At 46.9% G+C, this 21,311-nt stretch overlaps 1 protein-coding gene across 2 annotated transcripts in view; it reads left to right on the top strand.

The window, feature by feature from the left end:
* TNFAIP3 (TNF alpha induced protein 3) overlaps positions 1-21,311 on the top strand; it is an 83,324-nt gene that overhangs the window by 6,096 nt on the left and 55,917 nt on the right. The window contains exons 2-3 of one of the 2 annotated variants that reach the window (XM_029596485.1): positions 8,207-8,253; positions 9,367-9,527. The gene's annotated coding sequence lies outside the window, so the exon portion shown is untranslated. The remainder of the gene's footprint in view (positions 1-8,206; positions 8,254-9,366; positions 9,528-21,311) is intronic. The other variant, XM_029596484.1, reaches the window with a different exon arrangement.

The raw sequence follows: 21,311 nt of genomic DNA, 5'->3' as shown, positions 1-21,311 counted from the left end.
ATAGCGCCTCCTTTTGAGGGAGCTGGGATGACCGTCCCCTGAGAGACGGGAGGCAGTACCTTTGAGTTTGCAGTTAGGTGGCAGTACAGGAGCACTTTTCTTTGTGGGATTTTGGGAACTACTTGGAAGAACCAGGCAAGACCTGCCTGGTGATCCTGAGCAAGGTCAGGACGCTGTCCTAACAGTCCACTAAATGGCTGGCTGGGGTTGCCTCTGGATTGTTTTCTAGTTTTGGACATTTGGAAGCCTTGTGTTACCTGGGTACAGGGAATCCTTTCCCTGGGCGGGGGGGGGGGGGGGGCAGGATAAGGAAGACCTACCTCTCTGAACCTCCTGGAGGACAGGGGGATGGGGTGACCTGACACAAGGACTTTCTGGTGATTTTTGGACTCAGTTTTGGGAAAAGGGATTTTTGGTTAGAAGAGCCAGGAGGAAGAGTTGCACTGCCTCCTTCCTGCCTGAGGAGGAACATCGAGACCTGTGTGTTTCTGAGAGGATCCCTTCCTTCGTGAGAGAAAAAGAGACATTGGTTGACCTTGTGTAGTACCAACTCAACACCTATTGAGGACACCATTTTGGAGTCTTCACCCCTGGGGAGAGAGAGAAAAATTTGGACTCTCTGCATAGACGGTGTTACCCATTTTTACCAGTTTTGGAGGGTTTTCCTGCCTACACTCTTGGGAACCTCATTTTTTTCCCAGCCCTGGGTTTCCCATGTCCTGGTGATAAGAGACCCGTGCACAGATAGAGGCAAAGACTGTGAACATTAAAGATCGTTCTGTGGTGCTGAGGACCCTGTTAACTGTGCTGTACATTCACCCGATTTACCTTCAGGAAGTTTTGTTCTGGACACTCAAATCTGGGTCTCCGGTGTTTTTCTTGGCGAACCAGGGAAAAGAGTGCTAAAGCCGCCCGTGTCACTCCAGGCCCTGAAGGAGAAAAGAGGCTTGTGCAAAGAGCTTGCCTTCGTGTGACCCAGTCCCTGAAGGGCAAATTCTTTTATGGCCCTATCAGTGTTAAGCCAGCACCGAGAGATGGGGGTTACACAACAATTATACAAGTTATTTCCCCATGGAAAAAGCAGGTGCAAATCCTGGCAGGTAACGTTTTTCCTGGAGCAGTTTTCAAAATGAGAGTATGCTTTTATTTTTCCCCTTTGAACATCGATGCAGAACTCACAGACTTTGCATCAGAAGGCGCAGTTTTAAACATTTCTCCATTAACTTAGTATCGAAAACGGGAAAATTTTCCAAACGATTTATTTATTTATTTATTTATTTAAAGGCTTTTATATACCGGAGTTCATGCACTTGTGCATACCACTTCGGTTTACACAGAACAAGGAACAGAAAATTACATCAAACAGATTGAACAATTAAACAAATATACAATTTACCTGTGTAAAAAAAATCTTGTTTGAAAATTACCCCCCTCCCCCAAACATGAGGACAAGGGCGCGGAGTTAGGCTGGAGGAGTGAAAGTACGTAGGAGGATTTCAAAATGAAATCCCTGTGCCTTCTTTGACACGTGCCCTTTGCATCTGCTTCAAAGCAGGCACAAAGTGCAGAGATGCAATGCACTCATCTCCCCCTGCAGGCTTGAATTAGCAGGTGCAACCTGGAGGGAGATTTGCAGGGCTAATTTTCAAAGCCAACATCCATGCTAAGTTCATTTTGAAAATTGGTGCAATTGATGCAGGCTGTTACAAACTGACCCCCTAAGTGGCCAGACTCACTGTCCACATTAGCAGGTTCCAGAGGGGGGGGGGGGGTGGGGGTGCTCTGTGACCCCTCTGCTCAAGGGCTGCCACTGCTAGGGCTGGGTTAGGGGGGGGGGGGGAGTCGTGAATGAAGGCTCCTGGCACCATGGCCCAGCGGGAACCCAAAAGAGCAGGGGGAAATTAATTCAAACGTCCCCGAAGTTTGGGGGAAATCAGAATCGCTTCTGTGATCCAGATCAATTAGTGACTTTTTTTCAAAGCTAGTCCTAGAAATCTGCAGGATCTTCCCATTGCCCTTTGCTTTTTCTTCTAGTTTTTCGGGGAGTGACTTTCGGACTTTTTCTTTTTTGTGTTTGTTTTTCTTGTTGATCTCTTGTCACAGAAGACTTTATCTCCTTGCGATGTGGCCCGCACACCTGCTTTCTGGGTACTGAGTATATTTCATTTCCTCCTCTGCTTTCTAGTTGGCTTTCAGCCTGTAGGAGAAAGATCAAAAGACCGCCTTTTTCCTCATAATTTCTTCAAATTTGCATCGTGTCCCTTTTCTTTTGGTTTTCCCTTTGCAAATATTTCTGACTTCATGAATTTTCAAGCTAGTAAATTCATTAAAAAAAAATGTTTAAGTCATAAAAATATAATACAGGCAGTGCTGCAATATCAGTCACGTGATTAAAGGTTTAAGCGAAGTGATTTTTTTTTTTCCTGAAATGAATGAATAATATTCTGTCAGAGCTCATGTTCATACTTCCGTGCCGAGTGCCGGGTGCTTCCTATTCAGAACTGCGTCTTAAGGCGATAATTTTCAAATAGCCCGTGGAGCGGCAAAGGCTGCGGGTTCTTTTAAGGCGGGAGTTTGCCACCAGTCAGCCTTCATAAAGAAGCTCCCCGAGTGGTTTTGCTTTGAAAATTAGCCACAGGGCCCACACTAAAAGCAGCCTAGCCTGGTGCTTTGTACCTGCTGTTCATCGCGCGCAGTCAGATAGTGCGTGCGCTTTGGAAAATTCCATGGATGCCGCCGCCCCCTTACTCCTTCAGCCTAAGCGCACCCTGGGGAATGCCATCTTTGTATCCTGGACAGAGGTGGGCCATTTGCAGACAAGACAGTTTTCCAAAGTAAATTGCTGTTTGGCCTGGTAAAAAAAAAAAAAAGCCTTAGAAAGTAGTGCTCGGCTGGTATATGCTGGCCACGGTTCAGTCCCTGGCTCGGGTCTTCTGCTTGTTGAATTGTCTGGGGCTGCTGCAGAAGCAGGGTTCACAGCCACCACAGGAAAGACGTGAAGGTCTTTGCTTAAGGATGACTCCTAGGGGCCAAATGCAGGGCCCATGATGGAAGGAGTGCCCTGGTGCATGACCCCTGGCCCAGGTCTGTAATGACTGGACTAAACATAAGAATGTTCCAGCCGAGCCGGAGATACAAAGGAGCAGAAGGAAACTCCGGGGCCGAAAAGAAAAAAGATAATTGCCCTCAATATGATAAAGGGAATTTCTTCTTCCAATCCTTAGAAGAAGAATTTTAAGGAACAATAACTATTCCCAGGTCCGTGAATAAATCAATTTCAGAGTTATGAGGTTCACAGTCTCTGTGTCATGCCAAGTGATACAATAAAAGCCCCAGTCTAGTATTAAGCTAAAAGGTGTAAATCCATGGCCTATGGATTCCAAACATTCAATTTAAATCAAAACCTGACAATTCTTCATCCAAACAGACTTCATCTCATTTCAAGGAAGTAGATTTAGTTGCCAATCAGTAAATGAAAGATCTCGCTCCCTAACTTGCTTCAGGATTCTTAGGGGTGAATTTTCAAAAGGATTTACATGTGTAAATGTAACTACTATTGTAGCAATTTTCAAAAGCTATTTATCCATGTAAAGTGCATTTATGTTGGTAGCAATTTTCAAAAGCCCACTTTTCTACATGCAAAACCCATTTTAAAGCATGGTAAATACATTTGAAAATCAGACGCTTAGGGGTAGATTTTAAAACCCCTGCACTCGTAAATCCTCCTGGATTTACGCGCGCAGGGCACTCGCGCGCCGGCGCACCTATTTTGCGTAAGTCCCGGGGCTTAGTAAAAGGGGCGGGAGGGGGCGTGTCCGGGGGCAGGGGGCAGTCCGGGGTGGGTCCGAGGGCGTGGTGACGGTTCGGGGGCGGGCCGGGAGGGTGGTCCCGAGTCCCCCTGCACTGCGGCCTGTGCCGGGGGATGCTGGGGCGGTGCGCGCAAGTTACGCCTGCTTCAAGCAGGCGTAACTTGCCCAACAAAGGTAGGGGGGGGATTTAGGTAGGGCTGGGGGGTGGGGTAGATAGGGGAAGGGAGGGGAAGGTGGGGGGACGCAGAACGGAGGCAGGCTGCGCGGCTCGGAGCGCACAGGCTGCTGATTTTGCGCAGCCTTGCGCGCGCCGACCCTGGATTTTATAAGATACGCGCGGCTACGCGCGTATCTTATAAAATCTGGTGTACTTTTGTTCGCGCCAGTGGCGCGAACAAAAGTACGCAAGCGCGTATGTTTTGAAGATCTACCTCTTAGTGTATTCTTCAGCCCTCATGCCAATCTTGACATTTCCTTGTTCCGCAAGGTACAAGTGCAGACTTCCTTACTTGTAAGAGAGCCAGGCATTGCCACAGGGTGGAGAAGCCTCACTTTGGATGATAAGGGAAGGTATTTGTTCTGCTTTTTGGTTTAACCATTTGCTGGGAAAATGCTTAATTTACTATTATGAAAGGAGGGAGAGGAAGGTGGAGGCAGAAAACTGCTTTTTACATGCAGAGCTGATTCACCTATAATTCTTCAATCCCCACGCTATAAATTGCTATTCTTATATAGACTTTTAAGAGATCACATTCCATGCAGATTTTCTCAATTAAGGTTACCTTTTCCTCAGTTAATCCAGCTGGTTTGGTCCTGGTTTTACTACTTTAACTCAAAGCCTCATATTTGATTTTTATTGTGAACGATGGTACGACCCTACTGGGATCCCTACCAAGATGTGGCCTTGTGGAGGGGCTATGCTCTTAGAGAAGGCGAGAGAGGTCTCAGCACCCACATGTGAGGCTCCTGCAGTGCTTGTTTCCTGGGACTGTGTGTAATGACCCTTAGGGTTGAATACCATTTAAGGCTCTATTTTAACTTCTGTAGCTAGGAACAGTACAGACTGGTAATTAGGGGAACTGGGATGGCCATCTCCTTGTGAAGTAATAACAGAGTGGGGCAGTGCAGCTTTTGGCTTGTTGTTAGGAGTTTCTGCCTCAGTTGTTTTTGGGCCTTCCTCTAGACTTGGGCAACAAGCAGTCCTCAGAAAAGGTCAAGGGAGCTGCCTCTGCAGCCCACACCTTGGCTGCTGGGTAGGTTTGGGATTTTTTTTTCAAGTTGTTTGTTTTGTTTTTTTTGTACGAAGCCTGCGAGACACCTGGGTGTTACCTGGAGAGAAGTCACGGGGAAACCTTTCCCTGAGGGGAAGGATGGGGAAGACCTGAGGTATGATGATGACACAATGCAAGGAACTTCTGGTGATTTTCGGTCTCAGTTTTGTGAAGAGACTTTTTCCGTTGAAAGAGCGAGGAGAAAAGTTTTGCTGCCCCCTTCCTGTCCTGAAGAGGAACATCTGGCAGCTGTGTATTTCTGTGTGGATCCTTTCCAGCGAGGGATTCTGAGCAAGACTAGACATCTGGAAAACTGTAAGGCAAGATTGGAGTCTTCGCCCCTGGGGAAACAGGAAATTGGGACTCAGTGAATGTACTGTGTTATCTTTTTTCTGACCAGCTCGGAGGGGATATTCTGCCAAAGAAGATTACCCCTGTCCACCTAGGAATCTCATCTTTTCAAGCCCTGGAGGTCGTGTGTTTTCCCTTGCCCTGGTAGAAAGCTACTCTTGCACAGAGAGAGGATGAGAAGTGTAAAGACCACCTTGGGACAAAAAGAGCCGATGTGAATTGTGCCATTGACTTAACAACGACACCAACAGTGATGTTTAATTTTGGACACTCCATCCGAGTCTCCTGCATTGCTTGTTGGCCCTCACATTCAGTTAAAGGAAAGAGAAAGCAGACCTCACCCAGTGTCTGCCATCCAGTAAAGAACTTGGCCTTGGGGCCAGAGACTTTTGTAAGAGAGTTTAGAATAGAATTGGCCGGAAGGATGCAAAGTCTTTTGTGGCTCCCATTGGTGATAAGACATTTCCCAGAAATGGGGTTACATTCGTTATACAGAAACCTCTGGAAGAGTTGTGGATTTGGGTGCTGAAAGACTTAAGGGAGAGGAGTGTTTCCTTTCCGTTTCCTTTCTCCTGGAGAAGTCCTAGACCCAACTTGTTAAGACAGGGATTTTCTGAAATTAGAGAAACTCTAATTTATTTACCCCTTGGGGTTATAGAAGATTCTTCGGGGAAATTCTATTCCAATCTCTCTTCCAAAGGTCTCTAACCCCAGGGTGGGTTCTTTACTGGACGGGGGGACGGGGGGGGGGGGGGAGGAATTTCTCCTCCAAGGCCCTGGGTGGCAGGGGTGACACTGTTTCATATATCCGGGTGAGGTCTGCTTTCTTTTTACCTTAAGTGGATGTGAGTGCCAACAAACAATACAGGAGACTCGGATGGAGCATCCAAAATTCAACTTTAAATCATTTCCATCCTTTCTCCCTTTTGTTTGGGATCATTTTTTGTTTGCCACCTGGTTCTCTCAGCTAAAATAGGAGCAGCAGGCCCCGGCGTGACTGAGTGTGCATACCGTGCATTTGCACAGAGCGGCACACCCGGGGAGCGGGCGGGCCGGCAGCAGAGCCTAACCAGCCGGTGGCTGAAGAAGGAGGGAGCGCAGGCCTCCTGCTCTCTTCAGGCTCCAAGAGTCCAGTCTTCTGAGGCAAAAATATATTTACATCACTCCTGTGCAGGAAGATCGGGCTTGTTCATGTCAAATTTGTTATTAATGCGTAATTTAATTGTGTGTGTCTGTAGAGGGTGTGGGAGGGTAGGGGTGATGTGTGTGCAAGGCTGTACGGTTTGCCTAGGGTACCTACCTAATACACTTCCTTATCCATGGGTTCTGGGCATTGGGGGGCTTGTCAGGTTTAAAAAATATAGACTGCAGGACGGAGCTGGGCTTTATTTCATAGGCCTGGGACAGGCACTGAATGAATTGGAGGGGGGGGGGGGGACAGCACAGTAAATTTTTATATAGGGCAGTGTACATAATATTAAGATAGCACCGGCCTTGAGGAGCAGTGCTGCCCTCACAACTAAAAAAGGGGCAGTGGAGAGGATACTCCTCCAGGCCATAGCATTGATGGATAAACAGACGAGAGGAGAAGTGGTACCCACAAGGTGTTTCATTTGCAGCAGATAGATGTGAATCGGGCTTCGGACGATTGAAAATATTGGACGATATTTTCAAAATCGTCAGAAATAGGGGGCTCCCCCGAAACGATAGGAAAACCACACGATATTGTTCGTGGGGGTTCTCTTATCGTTTTGGGGGAGGGCAGGAAAAACGGCACACAAAAATAACCCCTAAACCCACCCCGACCCTTTTAAACTAATCCCTTAGCTTCCCCCACCCTCCTAACCCCCCCAAAAACCTTTTACAGGTACCTGGTGGTCCAGTGGGAGTCCCGGGAGCGATCTCCCGTTCCCGGGCCGTCAGCTGCCACTAATCAAAATGGCGCCGATGGCCTTTGCCCTTACCATGTGACAGGGTATCCGTGCCATTGGCCGGCCCCTGTCACATGATAGGAGCACTGGATGGCCAGCGCCATTTTTAAAGATGGCGCTGGCCATCAAGCCCAGCATCCTGTTTCCAACAGTGGCCAATCCAGGCCATAAGAACCTGGCAAGTACCCAAAAACTAAGTCTATTCCATGTTACAGTTGCTAGTAATAGCAGTGGCTATTTTCTAAGTCAACTTAATTAATAGCAGGTACTGGACTTTTCCTCCAAGAACTTATCCAATCCTTTTTTAAACGCAGCTATACTAACTGCACTAACCACAATCTCTGGCAACAAATTCCAGAGTTTAATTGTGCGTTGCGTAAAAAAGAACTTTCTCCGATTAGTTTTAAATGTGCCACATGCTAACTTCATGTCTCTGCCTGCTGGGGAGACAAAAGATAAAAATCTTTGTTGTAGCTGTAACTCAGCCCCAGGATCGAGTGTGAGTGCCCCGGCTCAGAGGGAGCCATCCATCCAGGTCAGGGTTACATGTGTCTTGTTCTGTCCATTTTGACTAGCTTGTAAGCTCTATCTATTACAGGTCTATGTACACATACACATGGTATGCACTGTACACATGATAATAATAATAATGGTAATAGTATTAGTGGGTCCTAAAGTACTGGGGTGAGTGGAATGATTTTCTCCATTTGGCTTGATAATCTGCAGACATTCAGTTTTACTTCAGCCTCCTCTGCCACTTCCATTCCACCACACAAACAGTAAACTGAACACTTGATTATGTAGAAAGATACATGATTAATACTTTACATCTCATTTCCACCAGAATTGTGCAACTATGGAACTCTCGAGTACACAAGGAAGATACTGAAGGTTAGTCATCTTTTGTCCTCACAAAGAAAGATGTATTGCATAATGTGTTAACTTAATATATCCCACTATAGACTCAATAGTACAGGGACCTTTCTTGGCACCGCATTTGATTTCCAATGTTCCTTATCATGAGTTTCAGCCAATATGTGTGTCTCAAACTTTCATAAGAGTATAATACAGCACTTCTAAATGTTGGAAATGGCATGCATTAGTGAAAAAGAAATAATGAATGTATAGTAATTAACAGGTTGACTGTTGAAGTAGATAAGTGGAGTATGCACTTATTTAAGAAATGAAACCTATTGGAAAGGGTATTGGAGATGGCCACCGTAGACGACATTAATACATAAAGCAGGTTTAAGCAATTAGGACACACTGAATGTGCAAAGTATGCACTTAGCAGAATAAGTATGTTTAGAAGACTGAAAAAAGTAGACTGATGAAAATATGCTGTCATATGTTATAATGATGTGTAATGTAATGGAGGGCATGGTTCAATACAATACATTGTGGAATAACGGGTCTTGGAGTGCAAAACCTAGGTAACAGAACAAATGCAAGTGCCCACTATGGAGTATTAGAAAACTGCACTGCCTGACAAGAAATACATTTTAATCTAGCTGACTTTCAGTTGGTTATGTTGAAATGCTGCTTTAATCTATGATTTCCAATTTCTCTTTATTTTTAAAATACCTCCCATTGTCCTGAAAGTGAGAGCAAGTGCCTTCCAAGATAGCCAGAATTAAAAACCATTATTTCAGCAAGTGATGACTTCTACTTCTTGTGTCCTTAAATGAATCTTTGCCACCTCTTTGCGAATACAGTGGTTCAAGTCATTGCACTCAGTAAGATCGCTGGCGGAAAACTCATCTTCAAGCAGTTGATATCTTAAATGGTATATAGGCTGTAGTCACTGCAACAGTCACAAACAGTAATATCAGTAATGGAGATTGTCATTGCAACTCTCGGCTGGCCAACTCCACTCTGAACTTCATTGAGATGACACCATATATACCAAGCTTGATCTGCACAGGGTTGTTGGAATTTGAACAGCACTGGCTATAGAGTCATGTTCCAATCTGAAATGCTACCTCTCCATCCTGGTATCCTTAGGAAACAAGAAAATGTTGCTGATTAAAAGAGTACCTTTCTATACAACAGCTATTTTGGGTTCGTATATTGATTCATGTTCCAGACTCCACGTGCGGCTTCCCAGCATATGTCAAGTGAAGCAAGGCTAGGAAGAACCTTTACGCTATTGACATCACCGAAATGTAAGGCATCCATTAACATAATGACAGTGTTGATTTAAAAATGTGATCCTTTACTGAGCAAATTCGTCGTGCACCTCACAGCAGAAGCAGCCAATGGCATTGGCTTGTTCCTCAGTCTAACAAAGGGGCCAAGTGAGCTAGGATGGCTATTGCTGATGTTAGACACAAAATGTAGGTGCTTAGCAGCCTAGACATTTATTTATTTATTTATTTATTTAAAATTTTGATTTGCCTCCCATTTAAACAGGCTGAGGCTCACAATTTTCCAGCCAGATGACTTGCAAATTAAAGGGCTCTATTTATTAAGAAAAACTGGAGAACATCTTTAGTAGATAGTGATACTAGGCTAGTAAAGTTTTAACACGCTCTTACCTGAGCGGAAGGTAGTACTACCTATTTTCTAAAACTTATGGGCCAGAATTAAGGATTGGAGCAATTTCCCCCAGTGCTGATTGTGGATTAAGAAAAATTCACCCCCTTTCCAAAACCATGCAGGAAAATACGTTGCATCAGTTTTGCACATTATTTTGAACAATGTGCAAAACTGAGTTGTGTTTAAACCTTTAATTTGGTACAAATGCTAAATTAACAAAAGAATTGCTTTTATGTGTTTTGGGGTGGGGGATTGCAATATTTTTGCCCAGTCTTTCAATCTGCTCCTAAATTTATCATTTGATTTTTCTCCTCCACTTTTTTTTCTTTTTGTTGGAGGAAAGGGAAACGTCTTCCTCGTATCCTACTTGCATTTTATTATTTAGATTTTTTTTCATTTAAATCTAATGCAATAAATAGTTGTCTGCAGAACTGCCAGCTTGGGTTACTTTCCCAGAATGAATGAGGTGAATATATCCTAGGTGTCACATGAGCAGTTCTGGCCATGCCATCCCCCAGGTTGTACTTTATCCTCTTTTCCTTCTGATGTTTTTGGTACATCTGTTTGACAGGGCTAAACTTTTCTGTGCACCCTCCGACTTAATATCATGGCGATATTAAGTCGGAGGTCCCGAAGGGTAAAAAAAGTTTAAAAAAAATCTGAAGTCGGCCGGCGGCTGTCGGGTCGAAAACCGGATGCTCAATTTTGCCGACGTCCGGTTTCCGAGCCCGTAGCTGTCAGCGGGCTCGAGAACCGATGCCGGCAAAATTGAGCATCGGCTGTCAAACCCGCTGACAGCCGCCGCTCCGGGCCAAAAGGAGGCACTAGGGACGCGCTAGTGTCCCTAGCGCCTCCTTTTGCCCGTTTCTACCGCCGGGCCTCATTTAAATACTGCATCGCACGCACAGGCGAGTGGCCTGTGCGCACGCCGGGAGAGCGGGCATTTGCCCGCTCTCCCGCGGACTTTACTGAATCGGCCTGCATGTGAGCATACAATATTAACCTGAGCTAGCACCCCAAATTTAAAATGTGAGCCTTTGTCACATTTCATACGTCTTATTTATTTTATTTATTTAGAAACTTTTATATACCGGTATTTGTGGGGACATCATACCGGTTCACATAATAACTGCAAGGTTGGAAAGTACATTTCAACAGGGATAGTAACACCGTCTTCTCTAAATCCTAATGCTACCCTTCTGGCCGCTGATTTACAAATGATGTAGTCAGATGTCCGTTAAAGACCAAGCTAAAACCCTCAAACTCATTTTTTGTTCTCCAATACAGTACAAATAATCTGAACCAAGAACTGTTATGCCATTACCTCACTGCAAGCACTGCTTATTTTTATAATATAATCAATGTTAAAAGCCTGCAAGAATATTTTTTACAGAAACTGCTACTGCAGTAGCAGTAGACCAAAATCTAAAATGTTAATCACTGTTGAGTTGGGAGCAGTTTGCTTACAGTTATTGTTACAGTTGCAGTATTTTGGTAGATATTGATATTTCATATAAAAATTATTGGACTTTTTCATAAGTAGTTATTATACCTGGTTTCATTACATAATGGATAGCAATGAGGTTATTAGCATCAATGTTCCTGTAAGCTGTATGCATGTGCGTACGTGCACAGATCATGGAGCATGCAAACAGGAAAACTGTTAGCGATCTGTTAGCGATTTGCTAGGGAGTTAGCAATCTGTTGTATATCTGCTGCTCGAGTTAGCAATCTGTTATGGAGAAGATGCTTGATGGGAGGAGCAGTCAGATAGGAGAAAGCTCTGTGTAGAGGGCTCCTGGAGAGGGAGGAGTCAGCAATCTTGTAGTGTCTCAGATATCGTCTTGCTAAGGAGTAGCAATTTGTAATGAATCTGATATAGTTGTGGGTGGATCCCTGGGCCAATGGCAGACGATCACACTCTCGGGAGGATACCCCGAGAGGGACCATCGGCTAGGCTGGAGTATGGAGACAGACACACATTAGTTCTTTTATTAAACAGGTTATTAGAAACCACCAGAGGTGGCAGTAGTGAGCTGATATGCCCGGCAAGGCTGTAGTCCCTCAGGTACTGGAACAATGATCCCAGGATGGCTGAGCTGTTGAGAAACTGTAGAAAGTGAGTAGGAAGAGTAGGCAGAGTTCATGAATAGAACTAGATGACAAAACTCACTTAAGGTCTCGTAAGCTCAGGAACTGGAAAGGATTAGGCCCTCGAGGAGCGAGTACCTGGTTCCAGGGAAAGCTCTGAGAGAGTGATGGTAACTCACAGTTGTTTGTAGCAGCGATAGCTTCCAGGCAGTAGAGAATCTTCAGAGTGTCCAGGAACATGGGCCCTCGAGGAGTGAGTACCGGTTCCTATCTGTAATCTGAAAATAAAGAAAAGAGCGAGGCCCCCGAGGAGCGGGTACCTCTGGTAAGTCCGAGGAGGCAGAGTAGCTTGGACGAATCCTTGCTAACTCGATTTGTTAGTGTTTTCAAAGACCTTTAAATATTGGAAGAAGATGACGTCATCTCAGGGGGACACCCCTGAGGTTCGCGTCCTTGCTGGTACAAGAGTCGGGACGCACGCGCGCACACACCCTAGGCATCAGGACAAGACGGTGGAGTTGCAGCGTCGAGCCGGTCCGGGGACGCCAGAGGGAGACAGCATGGAGACGCCGCGGTAGCCAGCCGTCCATCAGAGCCGGAGGGAGTCGCCACAGAGGTAAAGAGGGCGGAGTGAGGGCGTCGAGCAGCGACGGAAGCAACAAAAACATGGCACACACAAGAAAAGGAAAATAGAGTGGTGTTTCAAAGAACCCTGTGCAAAAATGTATACATGTCAGTGCGTATGAGAACTTTTTTATACACACAGCCCACAAAACATTAGAGGGAACATTGATTAGCAGGAAAGTATTCTCAGCATGCTAGGGACTGGTTATGTAGGATGGGCCTTATGCAGCCCTCACTTCAGAAATAAACTCCCCATTGGGGGCACAGAGGAAATACAGTCTGTTGCGTCGGAGGTGGACCCTTGGGCTGAGGTGGGGTTAACGCAACCCATAGGCAAGGACCTACGGGTCCCCACTGTCAACAGGTGGAGTGGGTTGAAGCAAGAGGCCGCTGGAGCTTCACCTATACCATTCCCTTCGGGTTGAGCCTTTGGGTGCCGGGGCCAGCAGGACTTAGGTGGGCCTCGAGGTTAGCTAGAGGTGAGTAGCTGTTCAGCCCAGAGACAGTAGATGGCGTAGTTCTATCTTGGACTGGATTCGGTACGAGGGCTCAGGTGCCAAAGGAACAATAGGGAACTGGAGGCACCTGAGCAAAGGAAGGCCTAAGCCTTGAAAGTCCACATCCGGAGGATAGGCGAGGAGAGGCGTCACTGACAGGCTGGATTCTGAGCCGATGGTAAATGGATGTGGCAAGCAACAAGGAACTCTGGATGAAGGAGAGTCTGTAGCATAGTCATGCAAAGCAAGGGTCAGGTTATGGAGAATGCAGGTATAGTCAATCCAGGCAATAGTCATGGTATGGAGCAGGCAGGCGTAGTCAGGCAAAGCGGTGGTCAGGGCGCAGAGAAGGCAGGCGTGGTCAGGCATAGCAGTGGTCAGGATACGGAGAAGACAGGCATGGTCAGGCAAAGCAATGGTCAGGGAGCGGAGAAGGCAGAGGTGGTCAGGCGTAGCGGAGGTCCGGGGCTGGAGAGTAGCTGAGGAGTAGTCAGGCGTAGCAGAGGTCCGGGGCTGGAGAGTAGCTGAAGAATAGTCAGGCATAGTGAAGGTCAAGTCCAGAGAGTCAATCCAAACATAGTGAACAGGAACTAGGAGAACAGGAACTGGGAACCACAGGAAGACAGGAACGCACTATGGGACGATTCAAGGAACAGCAACGAGTACTCGGAGCATGAGGAGACCTGTTGCAAAGGCAATGCTATGGAGTGAGGCCTGAGCTTTTATACGCTGAAGAGTCTGATGTCAGCATCCGGGTCCGCGGCCAGGGTACCGCCGCGGGCCCTTTAAAATAATCACTGAGGTGCGCGCGCGTGCCTAGGAAGGGGCGCGGCGCTGGTGGCAGCATCTCTCTGTGTGCCACGCAGAGAGGCCTGACGAACGGGAACATCTTGGCTGGTAACACTGGGCAGTGTGGCAGGGCCGGAGGCATCGGTGGAACCCGAGGTCGGAGCTGGCGGCCCACCACCGCCAGCAAGGAGGAGCCAGCAGCTGGAGTCCATCTGAAGAGATGAGAGGGCTGCACCGCGGGGCTGCCGCGGGCGGCATACGTTACACAGTCAAGATATAATGAATATTGGTAGCAGAAACCTGATAGAACATAACTCTTTGGAATATAGTACTCATGAAAAGTGCACTAAAAATATCATTTATGATTACGTTTGAAGCTCCAATTTACATAAGGCATGTCTGAAATCTTTTTTCAAGAAAGCCTGGACATAATGAAATTAATCCTGCATTTAGAACTGAATAGATGATCATGACATCATGGGACTATCCCTTCCATGATATGTTTGCATCAGGCTGTTGTTTGCTCAGACGCAGTCATTTAGTTTGTGCCCAGGTTGGATGATTTAATATTTGGTTACTCTCCAGGCATAAATGGATAGATTTCTGCCTGCCACCACAGAACCTTTGGACCTGACAGAAGCCTGTGTATGTCATGTTTAACATGCAGATGGATCCACATGATCCTGGTGTCTGCTGGCCAGGTTCGGTGGCTTGGCAAGCCATGACAACTGGGGCTATTTCCTGATATAGTCTTCTTCCGCCTTCGTGGTTGATGAGGACTTTATGGATTGTTCTTTGTCTGGAACCTTTCTTTCATCCTTACCATTATGGAAGACCCTACCAGGAACATGAGTTCCAAATAGCAGGCTTACCACAATCCACACCATGACCACTTCAAGTCCTACAGAATTCTGCTGCCCGATTGCTCACTGGGACGCATGTCCATGATCATATAACACCAGTTCTCAAATCATTGCATTGGCTTCCTGTTCATTATCGGTTGCAATATAAAATTTACTGTAATTATTCACAATCTTCTCCATGTTGTCACTTCACCTCGGATACAGCCTACATTAAGAATTCATACCCCTGCCCGTGTCTTGCGTTCCACGGATTAATATCTTTTACATAGTCCTTCTCCAAAAGTCGCAGGTGACAAGGGAGCAGTCATATTCAGTTCAGGGCCCTGCATTATGGAATTCCCTGCTGAATAAGATAAGAAGATTAATTAGAGACTCCAAGTTGTTCAAACAATTACTAAAGACGTATCTTTTCTAGCTGGCTTTCCCTGATAATTCGCCTCTTTAAGTACTCTGACAAATGTTTGTTATGTAGCATACCGCTGTAATATTGCCCATCTGGCAACGAAGATATGTAGTTAAGAAGTATGTCTTTGCCATCTGACATAAGTATTATTATTGTAGTTGCTTGTTTATATTTTAAGTATTGTGTTTGTTTTCAACAAATTAATAAATAAATAAAATAGCATGGCTCTAAGAGTGATTAGGTTATGGGACGTCTTTTCACCACCACAAGGCGACAATCCTCGGAAAGGCCCGGGTACTCCTGTACTGTAAGCCAACAAGAAAGGATTACAGTATCTATTCAGAAAAATTCCCACCAGTAATTGCTGTCACTTTGAAGATAATTCTTTCTGACTTAAAAAGGGACTTTTCTTCTCTTTGCTCCAGCTGTACATTTAAAATCCCCCCCATCTTCCCAGAAAGAAAGGTGAGTGCATTATTCTTTTGTTCTGCTTTCTGCACTCAGTTGGATCTTGGCCAGATATTTCAGATCCCAGCGCTGAAGTCTATTATTCTCTAGAAGGGATGGCCAGCTCTGGCGTTTAAAGGCCACCCAGGGATGGGGGAGGCGGGAGGAGAATTGAGAGAGTTTAATAAATATGCAAATGTAGTCACCTCGTTGGTATATAACAAAACACTGTTGCATGATGCAAAACATATCTGATGAATACCAGAAACATGTAACTACATGATCCCGAGAAATAACTACTTTGGTTGCAGCACGCGAGACACAGAGCTGTACTTTCCGTAAGAGAACGGGGAACGCTTTCGTATCAGACAAAACGAAAAGTCATTTTTTAAGAACACATTTTTAATGCTGCATGAAAAGAAAAGCCAGCAGCCGTAAAAAAGGCATACACTGGCAGTGCCACATGCAAACTCCATCCCTCGGACATGGGTGAGCATTTCCGCCGCCTGCCGTGCACTTTCCCACTCGCCACATGCAGCCTCGACGCACTTCTGTGCCGGCAAACGTGGGGTTTGCACGATTCCATTCCGGGGGGGCCCCCCCGAGCTCCGGGCCCCGAAAAGGACACAGGCTGCGCGTGCTGTACTTCCCCCAGCAGCCAGGGCAGCATTTCCTGCACAGCTGCCAGTGAGTCACCTCACCTCGGCAGGGGCTCCTAAGCCTCACAGAAAAGGGGCCATGAATGGCAGAGAAGGACCTCATTCACAAAAGACGGCAGAGGCATTGCACCTGGTCATTGTTGTTGTTAGTTATATTTAGGAAGCTTTTGGGGAGCTGCCAGACGTCAGCGTCAATTAACAGCCATTCTTTCTTTGTTTTCCCCAAAATGCTTGAAAACTCCGACACTGCAAAATCCAGTGAGCTGCACATCAGATTCCTCTTCAACTTATTCTTGCAATCAAAAGGAAGTCATAGAGCAAAGGGAGTTCCCAGGGAACTCTTTTCCCCATCATTGGCAGTGTATTGGAGGTGCAGAGGGTGGTTTTCAAAGAGACTTCTGTGGGCAAAGTAATGGTTGAAATGCCTTTTAGAAAACTGCACGACCAACATGTGTATAAAATTAGGAACATAACCACTGCACGCGTGCACTTTTATGCATACAGGGGATAGGCATTCCAGGGGGAGGGATTGAGACTCAGGCGCATGCCTTTTGATTTAAAAACAAAAACATGGAAATTCTGTCAGCAAATCAATGCACACCAAATAGCAGGTGCAGCTGTGCGCAGGCAAACGTACCGGGAACATTTTCAAAGCTGACTTATACACACAAGTCTGCTTTGAAAATTGGTGTAACTTATGTACCTATTTGCTGACTAATTTATGCACAGCGTAACAGAATTATCCCCTCTGTGCTGTTCGTGTTTTTGTCATGACCTATGTACGTTGCTCTGGTTACCAAGTCAGTTTCCGAGGCCTCATTTGTAAAGCCGAGATCAGCAGTATTTTTCTGCTAAAGACCGATAACAGGAAAAGAGACAGTGAGCAGCAGGGCCTGTCTAAATTATGCAGAGCACAATCATGTTTTTGTTTTTGAAAGTTCCGTTAACTGGAACAGCCCTCGGGACAGGCATATCTTTTTAGAAAGGCAGCAGATTAACACAAAAGATACCATTCTTCCAAATTTTCAGTTGCATACACAGATTAGTCCAATTAAAGTTGGAGTGGAGGAGTAAGCTAGTGGTTAAAGCAGTGGGCTCAGGACCAGGGAAGCTGGGGTTGAAATCACCCTCACTTCTTCTCCTTGGGCAAGTCCCTTCACCCTCCATTTCCTCGAGGGCCAACTTAGATTGTGAGCCCCCTCCCCCCAACACACACATATATAAGCCCCCCTAAACACACGTGGGTAGAATGAGTACATTTTCTAGCTATCAAGTAAAGATGTTCCTCTCCCAGTTGCTTTGGCTCTCTCTAAGCTCAAAATATTGTACGTTCCCATTTCTTTCTATAAGGCTGAGCCACACAAGTGGTTTGGAGCATATTTAAGCAAAGCAATGTGTTGCGTGCCCAGTCCCCGTCCGGCCCGCGCATGGGTCTGCTCACTTCTCTGGCTCCTCTGCAGGTCCCGGGTCGGCTTCCCTAACGGCAGCCGCGAGCTTTTCCAAGCCTCGGTGTCCCGCGACGGCGGTCAGAGGGCCTTACACTGCACACCAGCCCTCATGTCGGAGTTCGGCGTCTTCCGTGGCATTGGCTACACTCCTACGTGTGTGCGCGCAGACTGCCCGGTCTCTTGTAGGGCCAGGGGCGGGTCCTAGCTCCACGGCGTGCCCTGGTTGAAGGAACTACTTAAGGAAGTCCCTGCCTGCACTTCCTTGCCTTGGCAATCGGGTCGGCATTATTGTGTGATAGATTGTCACTGCGTTCTAAGCCTTGTTCCAGTCTCGTTCCAGCCTTGTTCCTGCATCCTACTGTTCCAGCGTCCTTCTGATCCAGCATCTGTCTGTCCATCTCCCCAGGTAGTATCCTCGGACTGTCTCTCTGGTACTGACCTCGGCCTGTTTCTTGACCACTCTGACTGCTGCCTGTCTTCTGACCTCTGCTTGCCTTGTGACCTTGTCTGACCTCCGGAACCTGACCTCTGCCTTGTTGATTACGTCTCGGACTGACCCTCGGATTCTGACCTCTGCCTGATTGACCACATGTCCTGATTCTGGCTCTGTTCCTTGCCTTGTCATCGCTGATGCTGTTCTGGTCCTCTGTGCTCCATCCGACCTACAGCTTCAAGTCCGACCGTGCTCCCTTGTTGTCCGTGGGCACACCTGTCTACCACCTCTCCAGGAGACCCTGAGAGGCCCACCTAAGTCCAAGCGGCCCAGGTCCCTACGGGCTCCACCTGGGGGGACCGTGGGCTTCCAGTGGTGAAGCTTTCCAAAGCCTCTGTCTCCTCCAGTGCTCCACCCCCTGGTGGCAGGTGCTTCCTGGTCCCTACCAGGGAGCCGTTCTCCACTGCTCCAGGACAAGGATACACCCCCGAGCGCAACAGGTTGCCAAGGCTATGGACTCGGCGGAGTCTCCGGCCTCCAGGGCCCTACCGGGTTTGGCCGCCACAGTCAAAGATCATCGCCAAGCTTTGGAATTGCTGGCCTCTTCGGTGGAAGAGCTTCGTTCCCAGCTACGAGATACAGCTTTGGCCAATCCCATGGGCCTATCGGCCTCTATGCTTCCTAAAGTATCATTGGCACATCCTGCACCTCCTCGATACAATGGGGACCCACACTCCTGTCGTGGCTTCCTTAATCAGTGCTTCATGCAATTTGCACTGCAACCCTCCTTGTTCCTGAAGGAAATCACTAAAGTGACCTTCATCCTATCTCGCCTGGAAGGGAAGGCTCTCACATGGGCCTCTCCATTATGTGAACGCTCTGATCCCTTACTTTCCAAGTTAACCAAGTTTGTTGCACTCTTCAAGCAGACTTTCGGAGATCCAGGCTGCCAGGCTGTAGCCAGCCATAACCTACTCCATCTTTGCCAAGGTTCACGCACCTTCTCTAAGTATACGGTGGAGTTCAGGACCCTGCCACTGAGCTCGGGTGGCAAGAAGATTGTCTGCAAGCATTCTTCCTACATGGACTCTCCTGCGCTCTCAAAGTCTGTCCATGAGACTCCCACGTCTCTAGAGGACCTGATTTCTCTCACCGGGAAGATCGACCATTGTCTCCAGCAAAGGCGCCTAGAAGTAAAGGCTCCCCACTCTCCTATGCCGCATCCCACACATGTCCCGAGTCCTCCAGCCAAGATTCCAGCACCACCGCCCTCTTCTGTGGTGGAACCTATGGAGGTGAACCATGGGCGACTGTCTCCGACCGAGCATCTCTGTTGGAGGAAGGAGGGTCTTTGCTTTGCTGTGGCACTTCTGGACATCGTCGGCAGTCCTGCCCGGTTCATCTGGAAAACTACAATGCCTGAGCCCAGCGGAGTTCCCGAGCTTAGGTGCTATTGTCACTGGCCCCCAAATCCTGCTTCCCGTCTCTCTGAGCATCGAGGCCCACTCCTTCGCCACCACTGCTCTTGTCGAAACTGGAGCAAGTGGAAGCTTCATTATGGATGACATTGTCAAGCTTCTGAACATCCCTCTTTAGCCATTAGATGTGAGTCTCCATATCACCTCCATTCAAGGAGAACCTCTTCTAGGACTCATAACCCACCGAACAGTGGCTGTCCGTCTTACCATGGGCACTCTCCATGAGGAGGAGATGTCCTTCTAAGTATTAAAACGTTCTACATATCCAGTTATCCTGGGGCTGCCTTGGCTCCAGACCCACGAACCCCAGTTCAATTGGCATTACCTGCAGTTTGTCCCTGTTTTGAAGTCTATCACTCTACCTAGTTTGCCTCCTCAGTACGCTGACTTTGAAGATGTCTTCTCGAAGCAGAAAGTGGATACCTTGCCTCCGTTACACAAGTTCAATTGTCCCATAGAACATCTGCCGGGCACAATGCCTCCCAAAAGCAGAACTTATCCACTGTCTCAACCAGAGACCCAAGCCATGTCTGAGTATATCAAAGAGAACCTAGAAAAAGGATTATTCTGATTCTCCTGCTGGAGCAGGTTTTTTTTTCATTAAGAAAAAGGACGGTGGCTTACGCCCTTGTATTGACTACAGAGGGCTCAACGCCATAACCCGCAAAAGCCGATACCCTCTGCCCCTTATCAGTGAGCTGTTTGACTGCCTTGAAGGGGCACAGATCTTCACCAAGTTGGATCTGAGGGGTACGTACAATCTGGTACGCATCCGACCTGAAGATATCTGCAAAACTGCCTTCAACACGAGGGATGGTCACTTTGAATATACCGTGATGCCCTTTGGGCTATGCAGTGCCCCAGCGGACTTTCAACACCTTATGAATAAAATTCTCTGAGACATCTTGTACTCCTTTGTAGTCATATATCTTGACGACATCCTAATCTTTTCCAAAGACCTTGAATCTCATCGAGATCATGTTCGGATTGTCCTTCAACTGGCTGGAACCATCTTTATACCAAGTTAGAAAAATGCCTCTTCAAGCATAATTGCTTACCCTTCATAGGGTACATCATATCTGATCGAGGTTTCTCCATGGATCCAGAGAAAGTCCAGGGGATCCATGACTGGTTCCAGCCAGTAGGCCTACGGGCCTTACAATGTTTCCTTGGCTTTACTAATTATTACCGGAGCTTCATTGCCAATTATTCTACCCTAGCTGCTCTGCTTACCACCATGACCAAGAAAGGGGCTAACACTCGTGTATGGACTCCCAAAGCATAAGCTGCCTTTCAGACACTTAAGGAAGCTTTCTGTTCTGGTCCTTGTCTTCAGCATCCGGACCCAAGACGTCCATTTGTCATCGAAGTCAACGCCTCTGCAATTGGTGCAGGAGCTGTCTTAAGCCAGTTTTCTCCCAAGGGTAAATTGATACCTTGTTCATTCTACTCACACAAGTTCTCTCCTACAGAATAACACTATACCTTTGGTGACTGAGAACTTCTCGCCGTCAAGTTGGAACTCCAAAAGTGGTGCCCCTGATTGGAAGGGGCGCAACACAAGTTTACCATCTTCACTGATCATAAGAACCTTGAGCACCTTAAAGAAGCTCAACTCCTGAATCCTCGACAAGCCCGATGGGTGCTCTTCTTTGAATGGTTCAACTTCGTTCTATGTT

The sequence above is a fragment of the Rhinatrema bivittatum genome, chromosome 3 (assembly GCF_901001135.1).
Source record: "Rhinatrema bivittatum chromosome 3, aRhiBiv1.1, whole genome shotgun sequence".
Classification (NCBI taxonomy): Eukaryota; Metazoa; Chordata; class Amphibia; order Gymnophiona; family Rhinatrematidae; genus Rhinatrema; species Rhinatrema bivittatum.
Note: the sequence above shows the minus strand (reverse complement) of the source record. Positions and strands in the feature narration are given on the sequence as shown.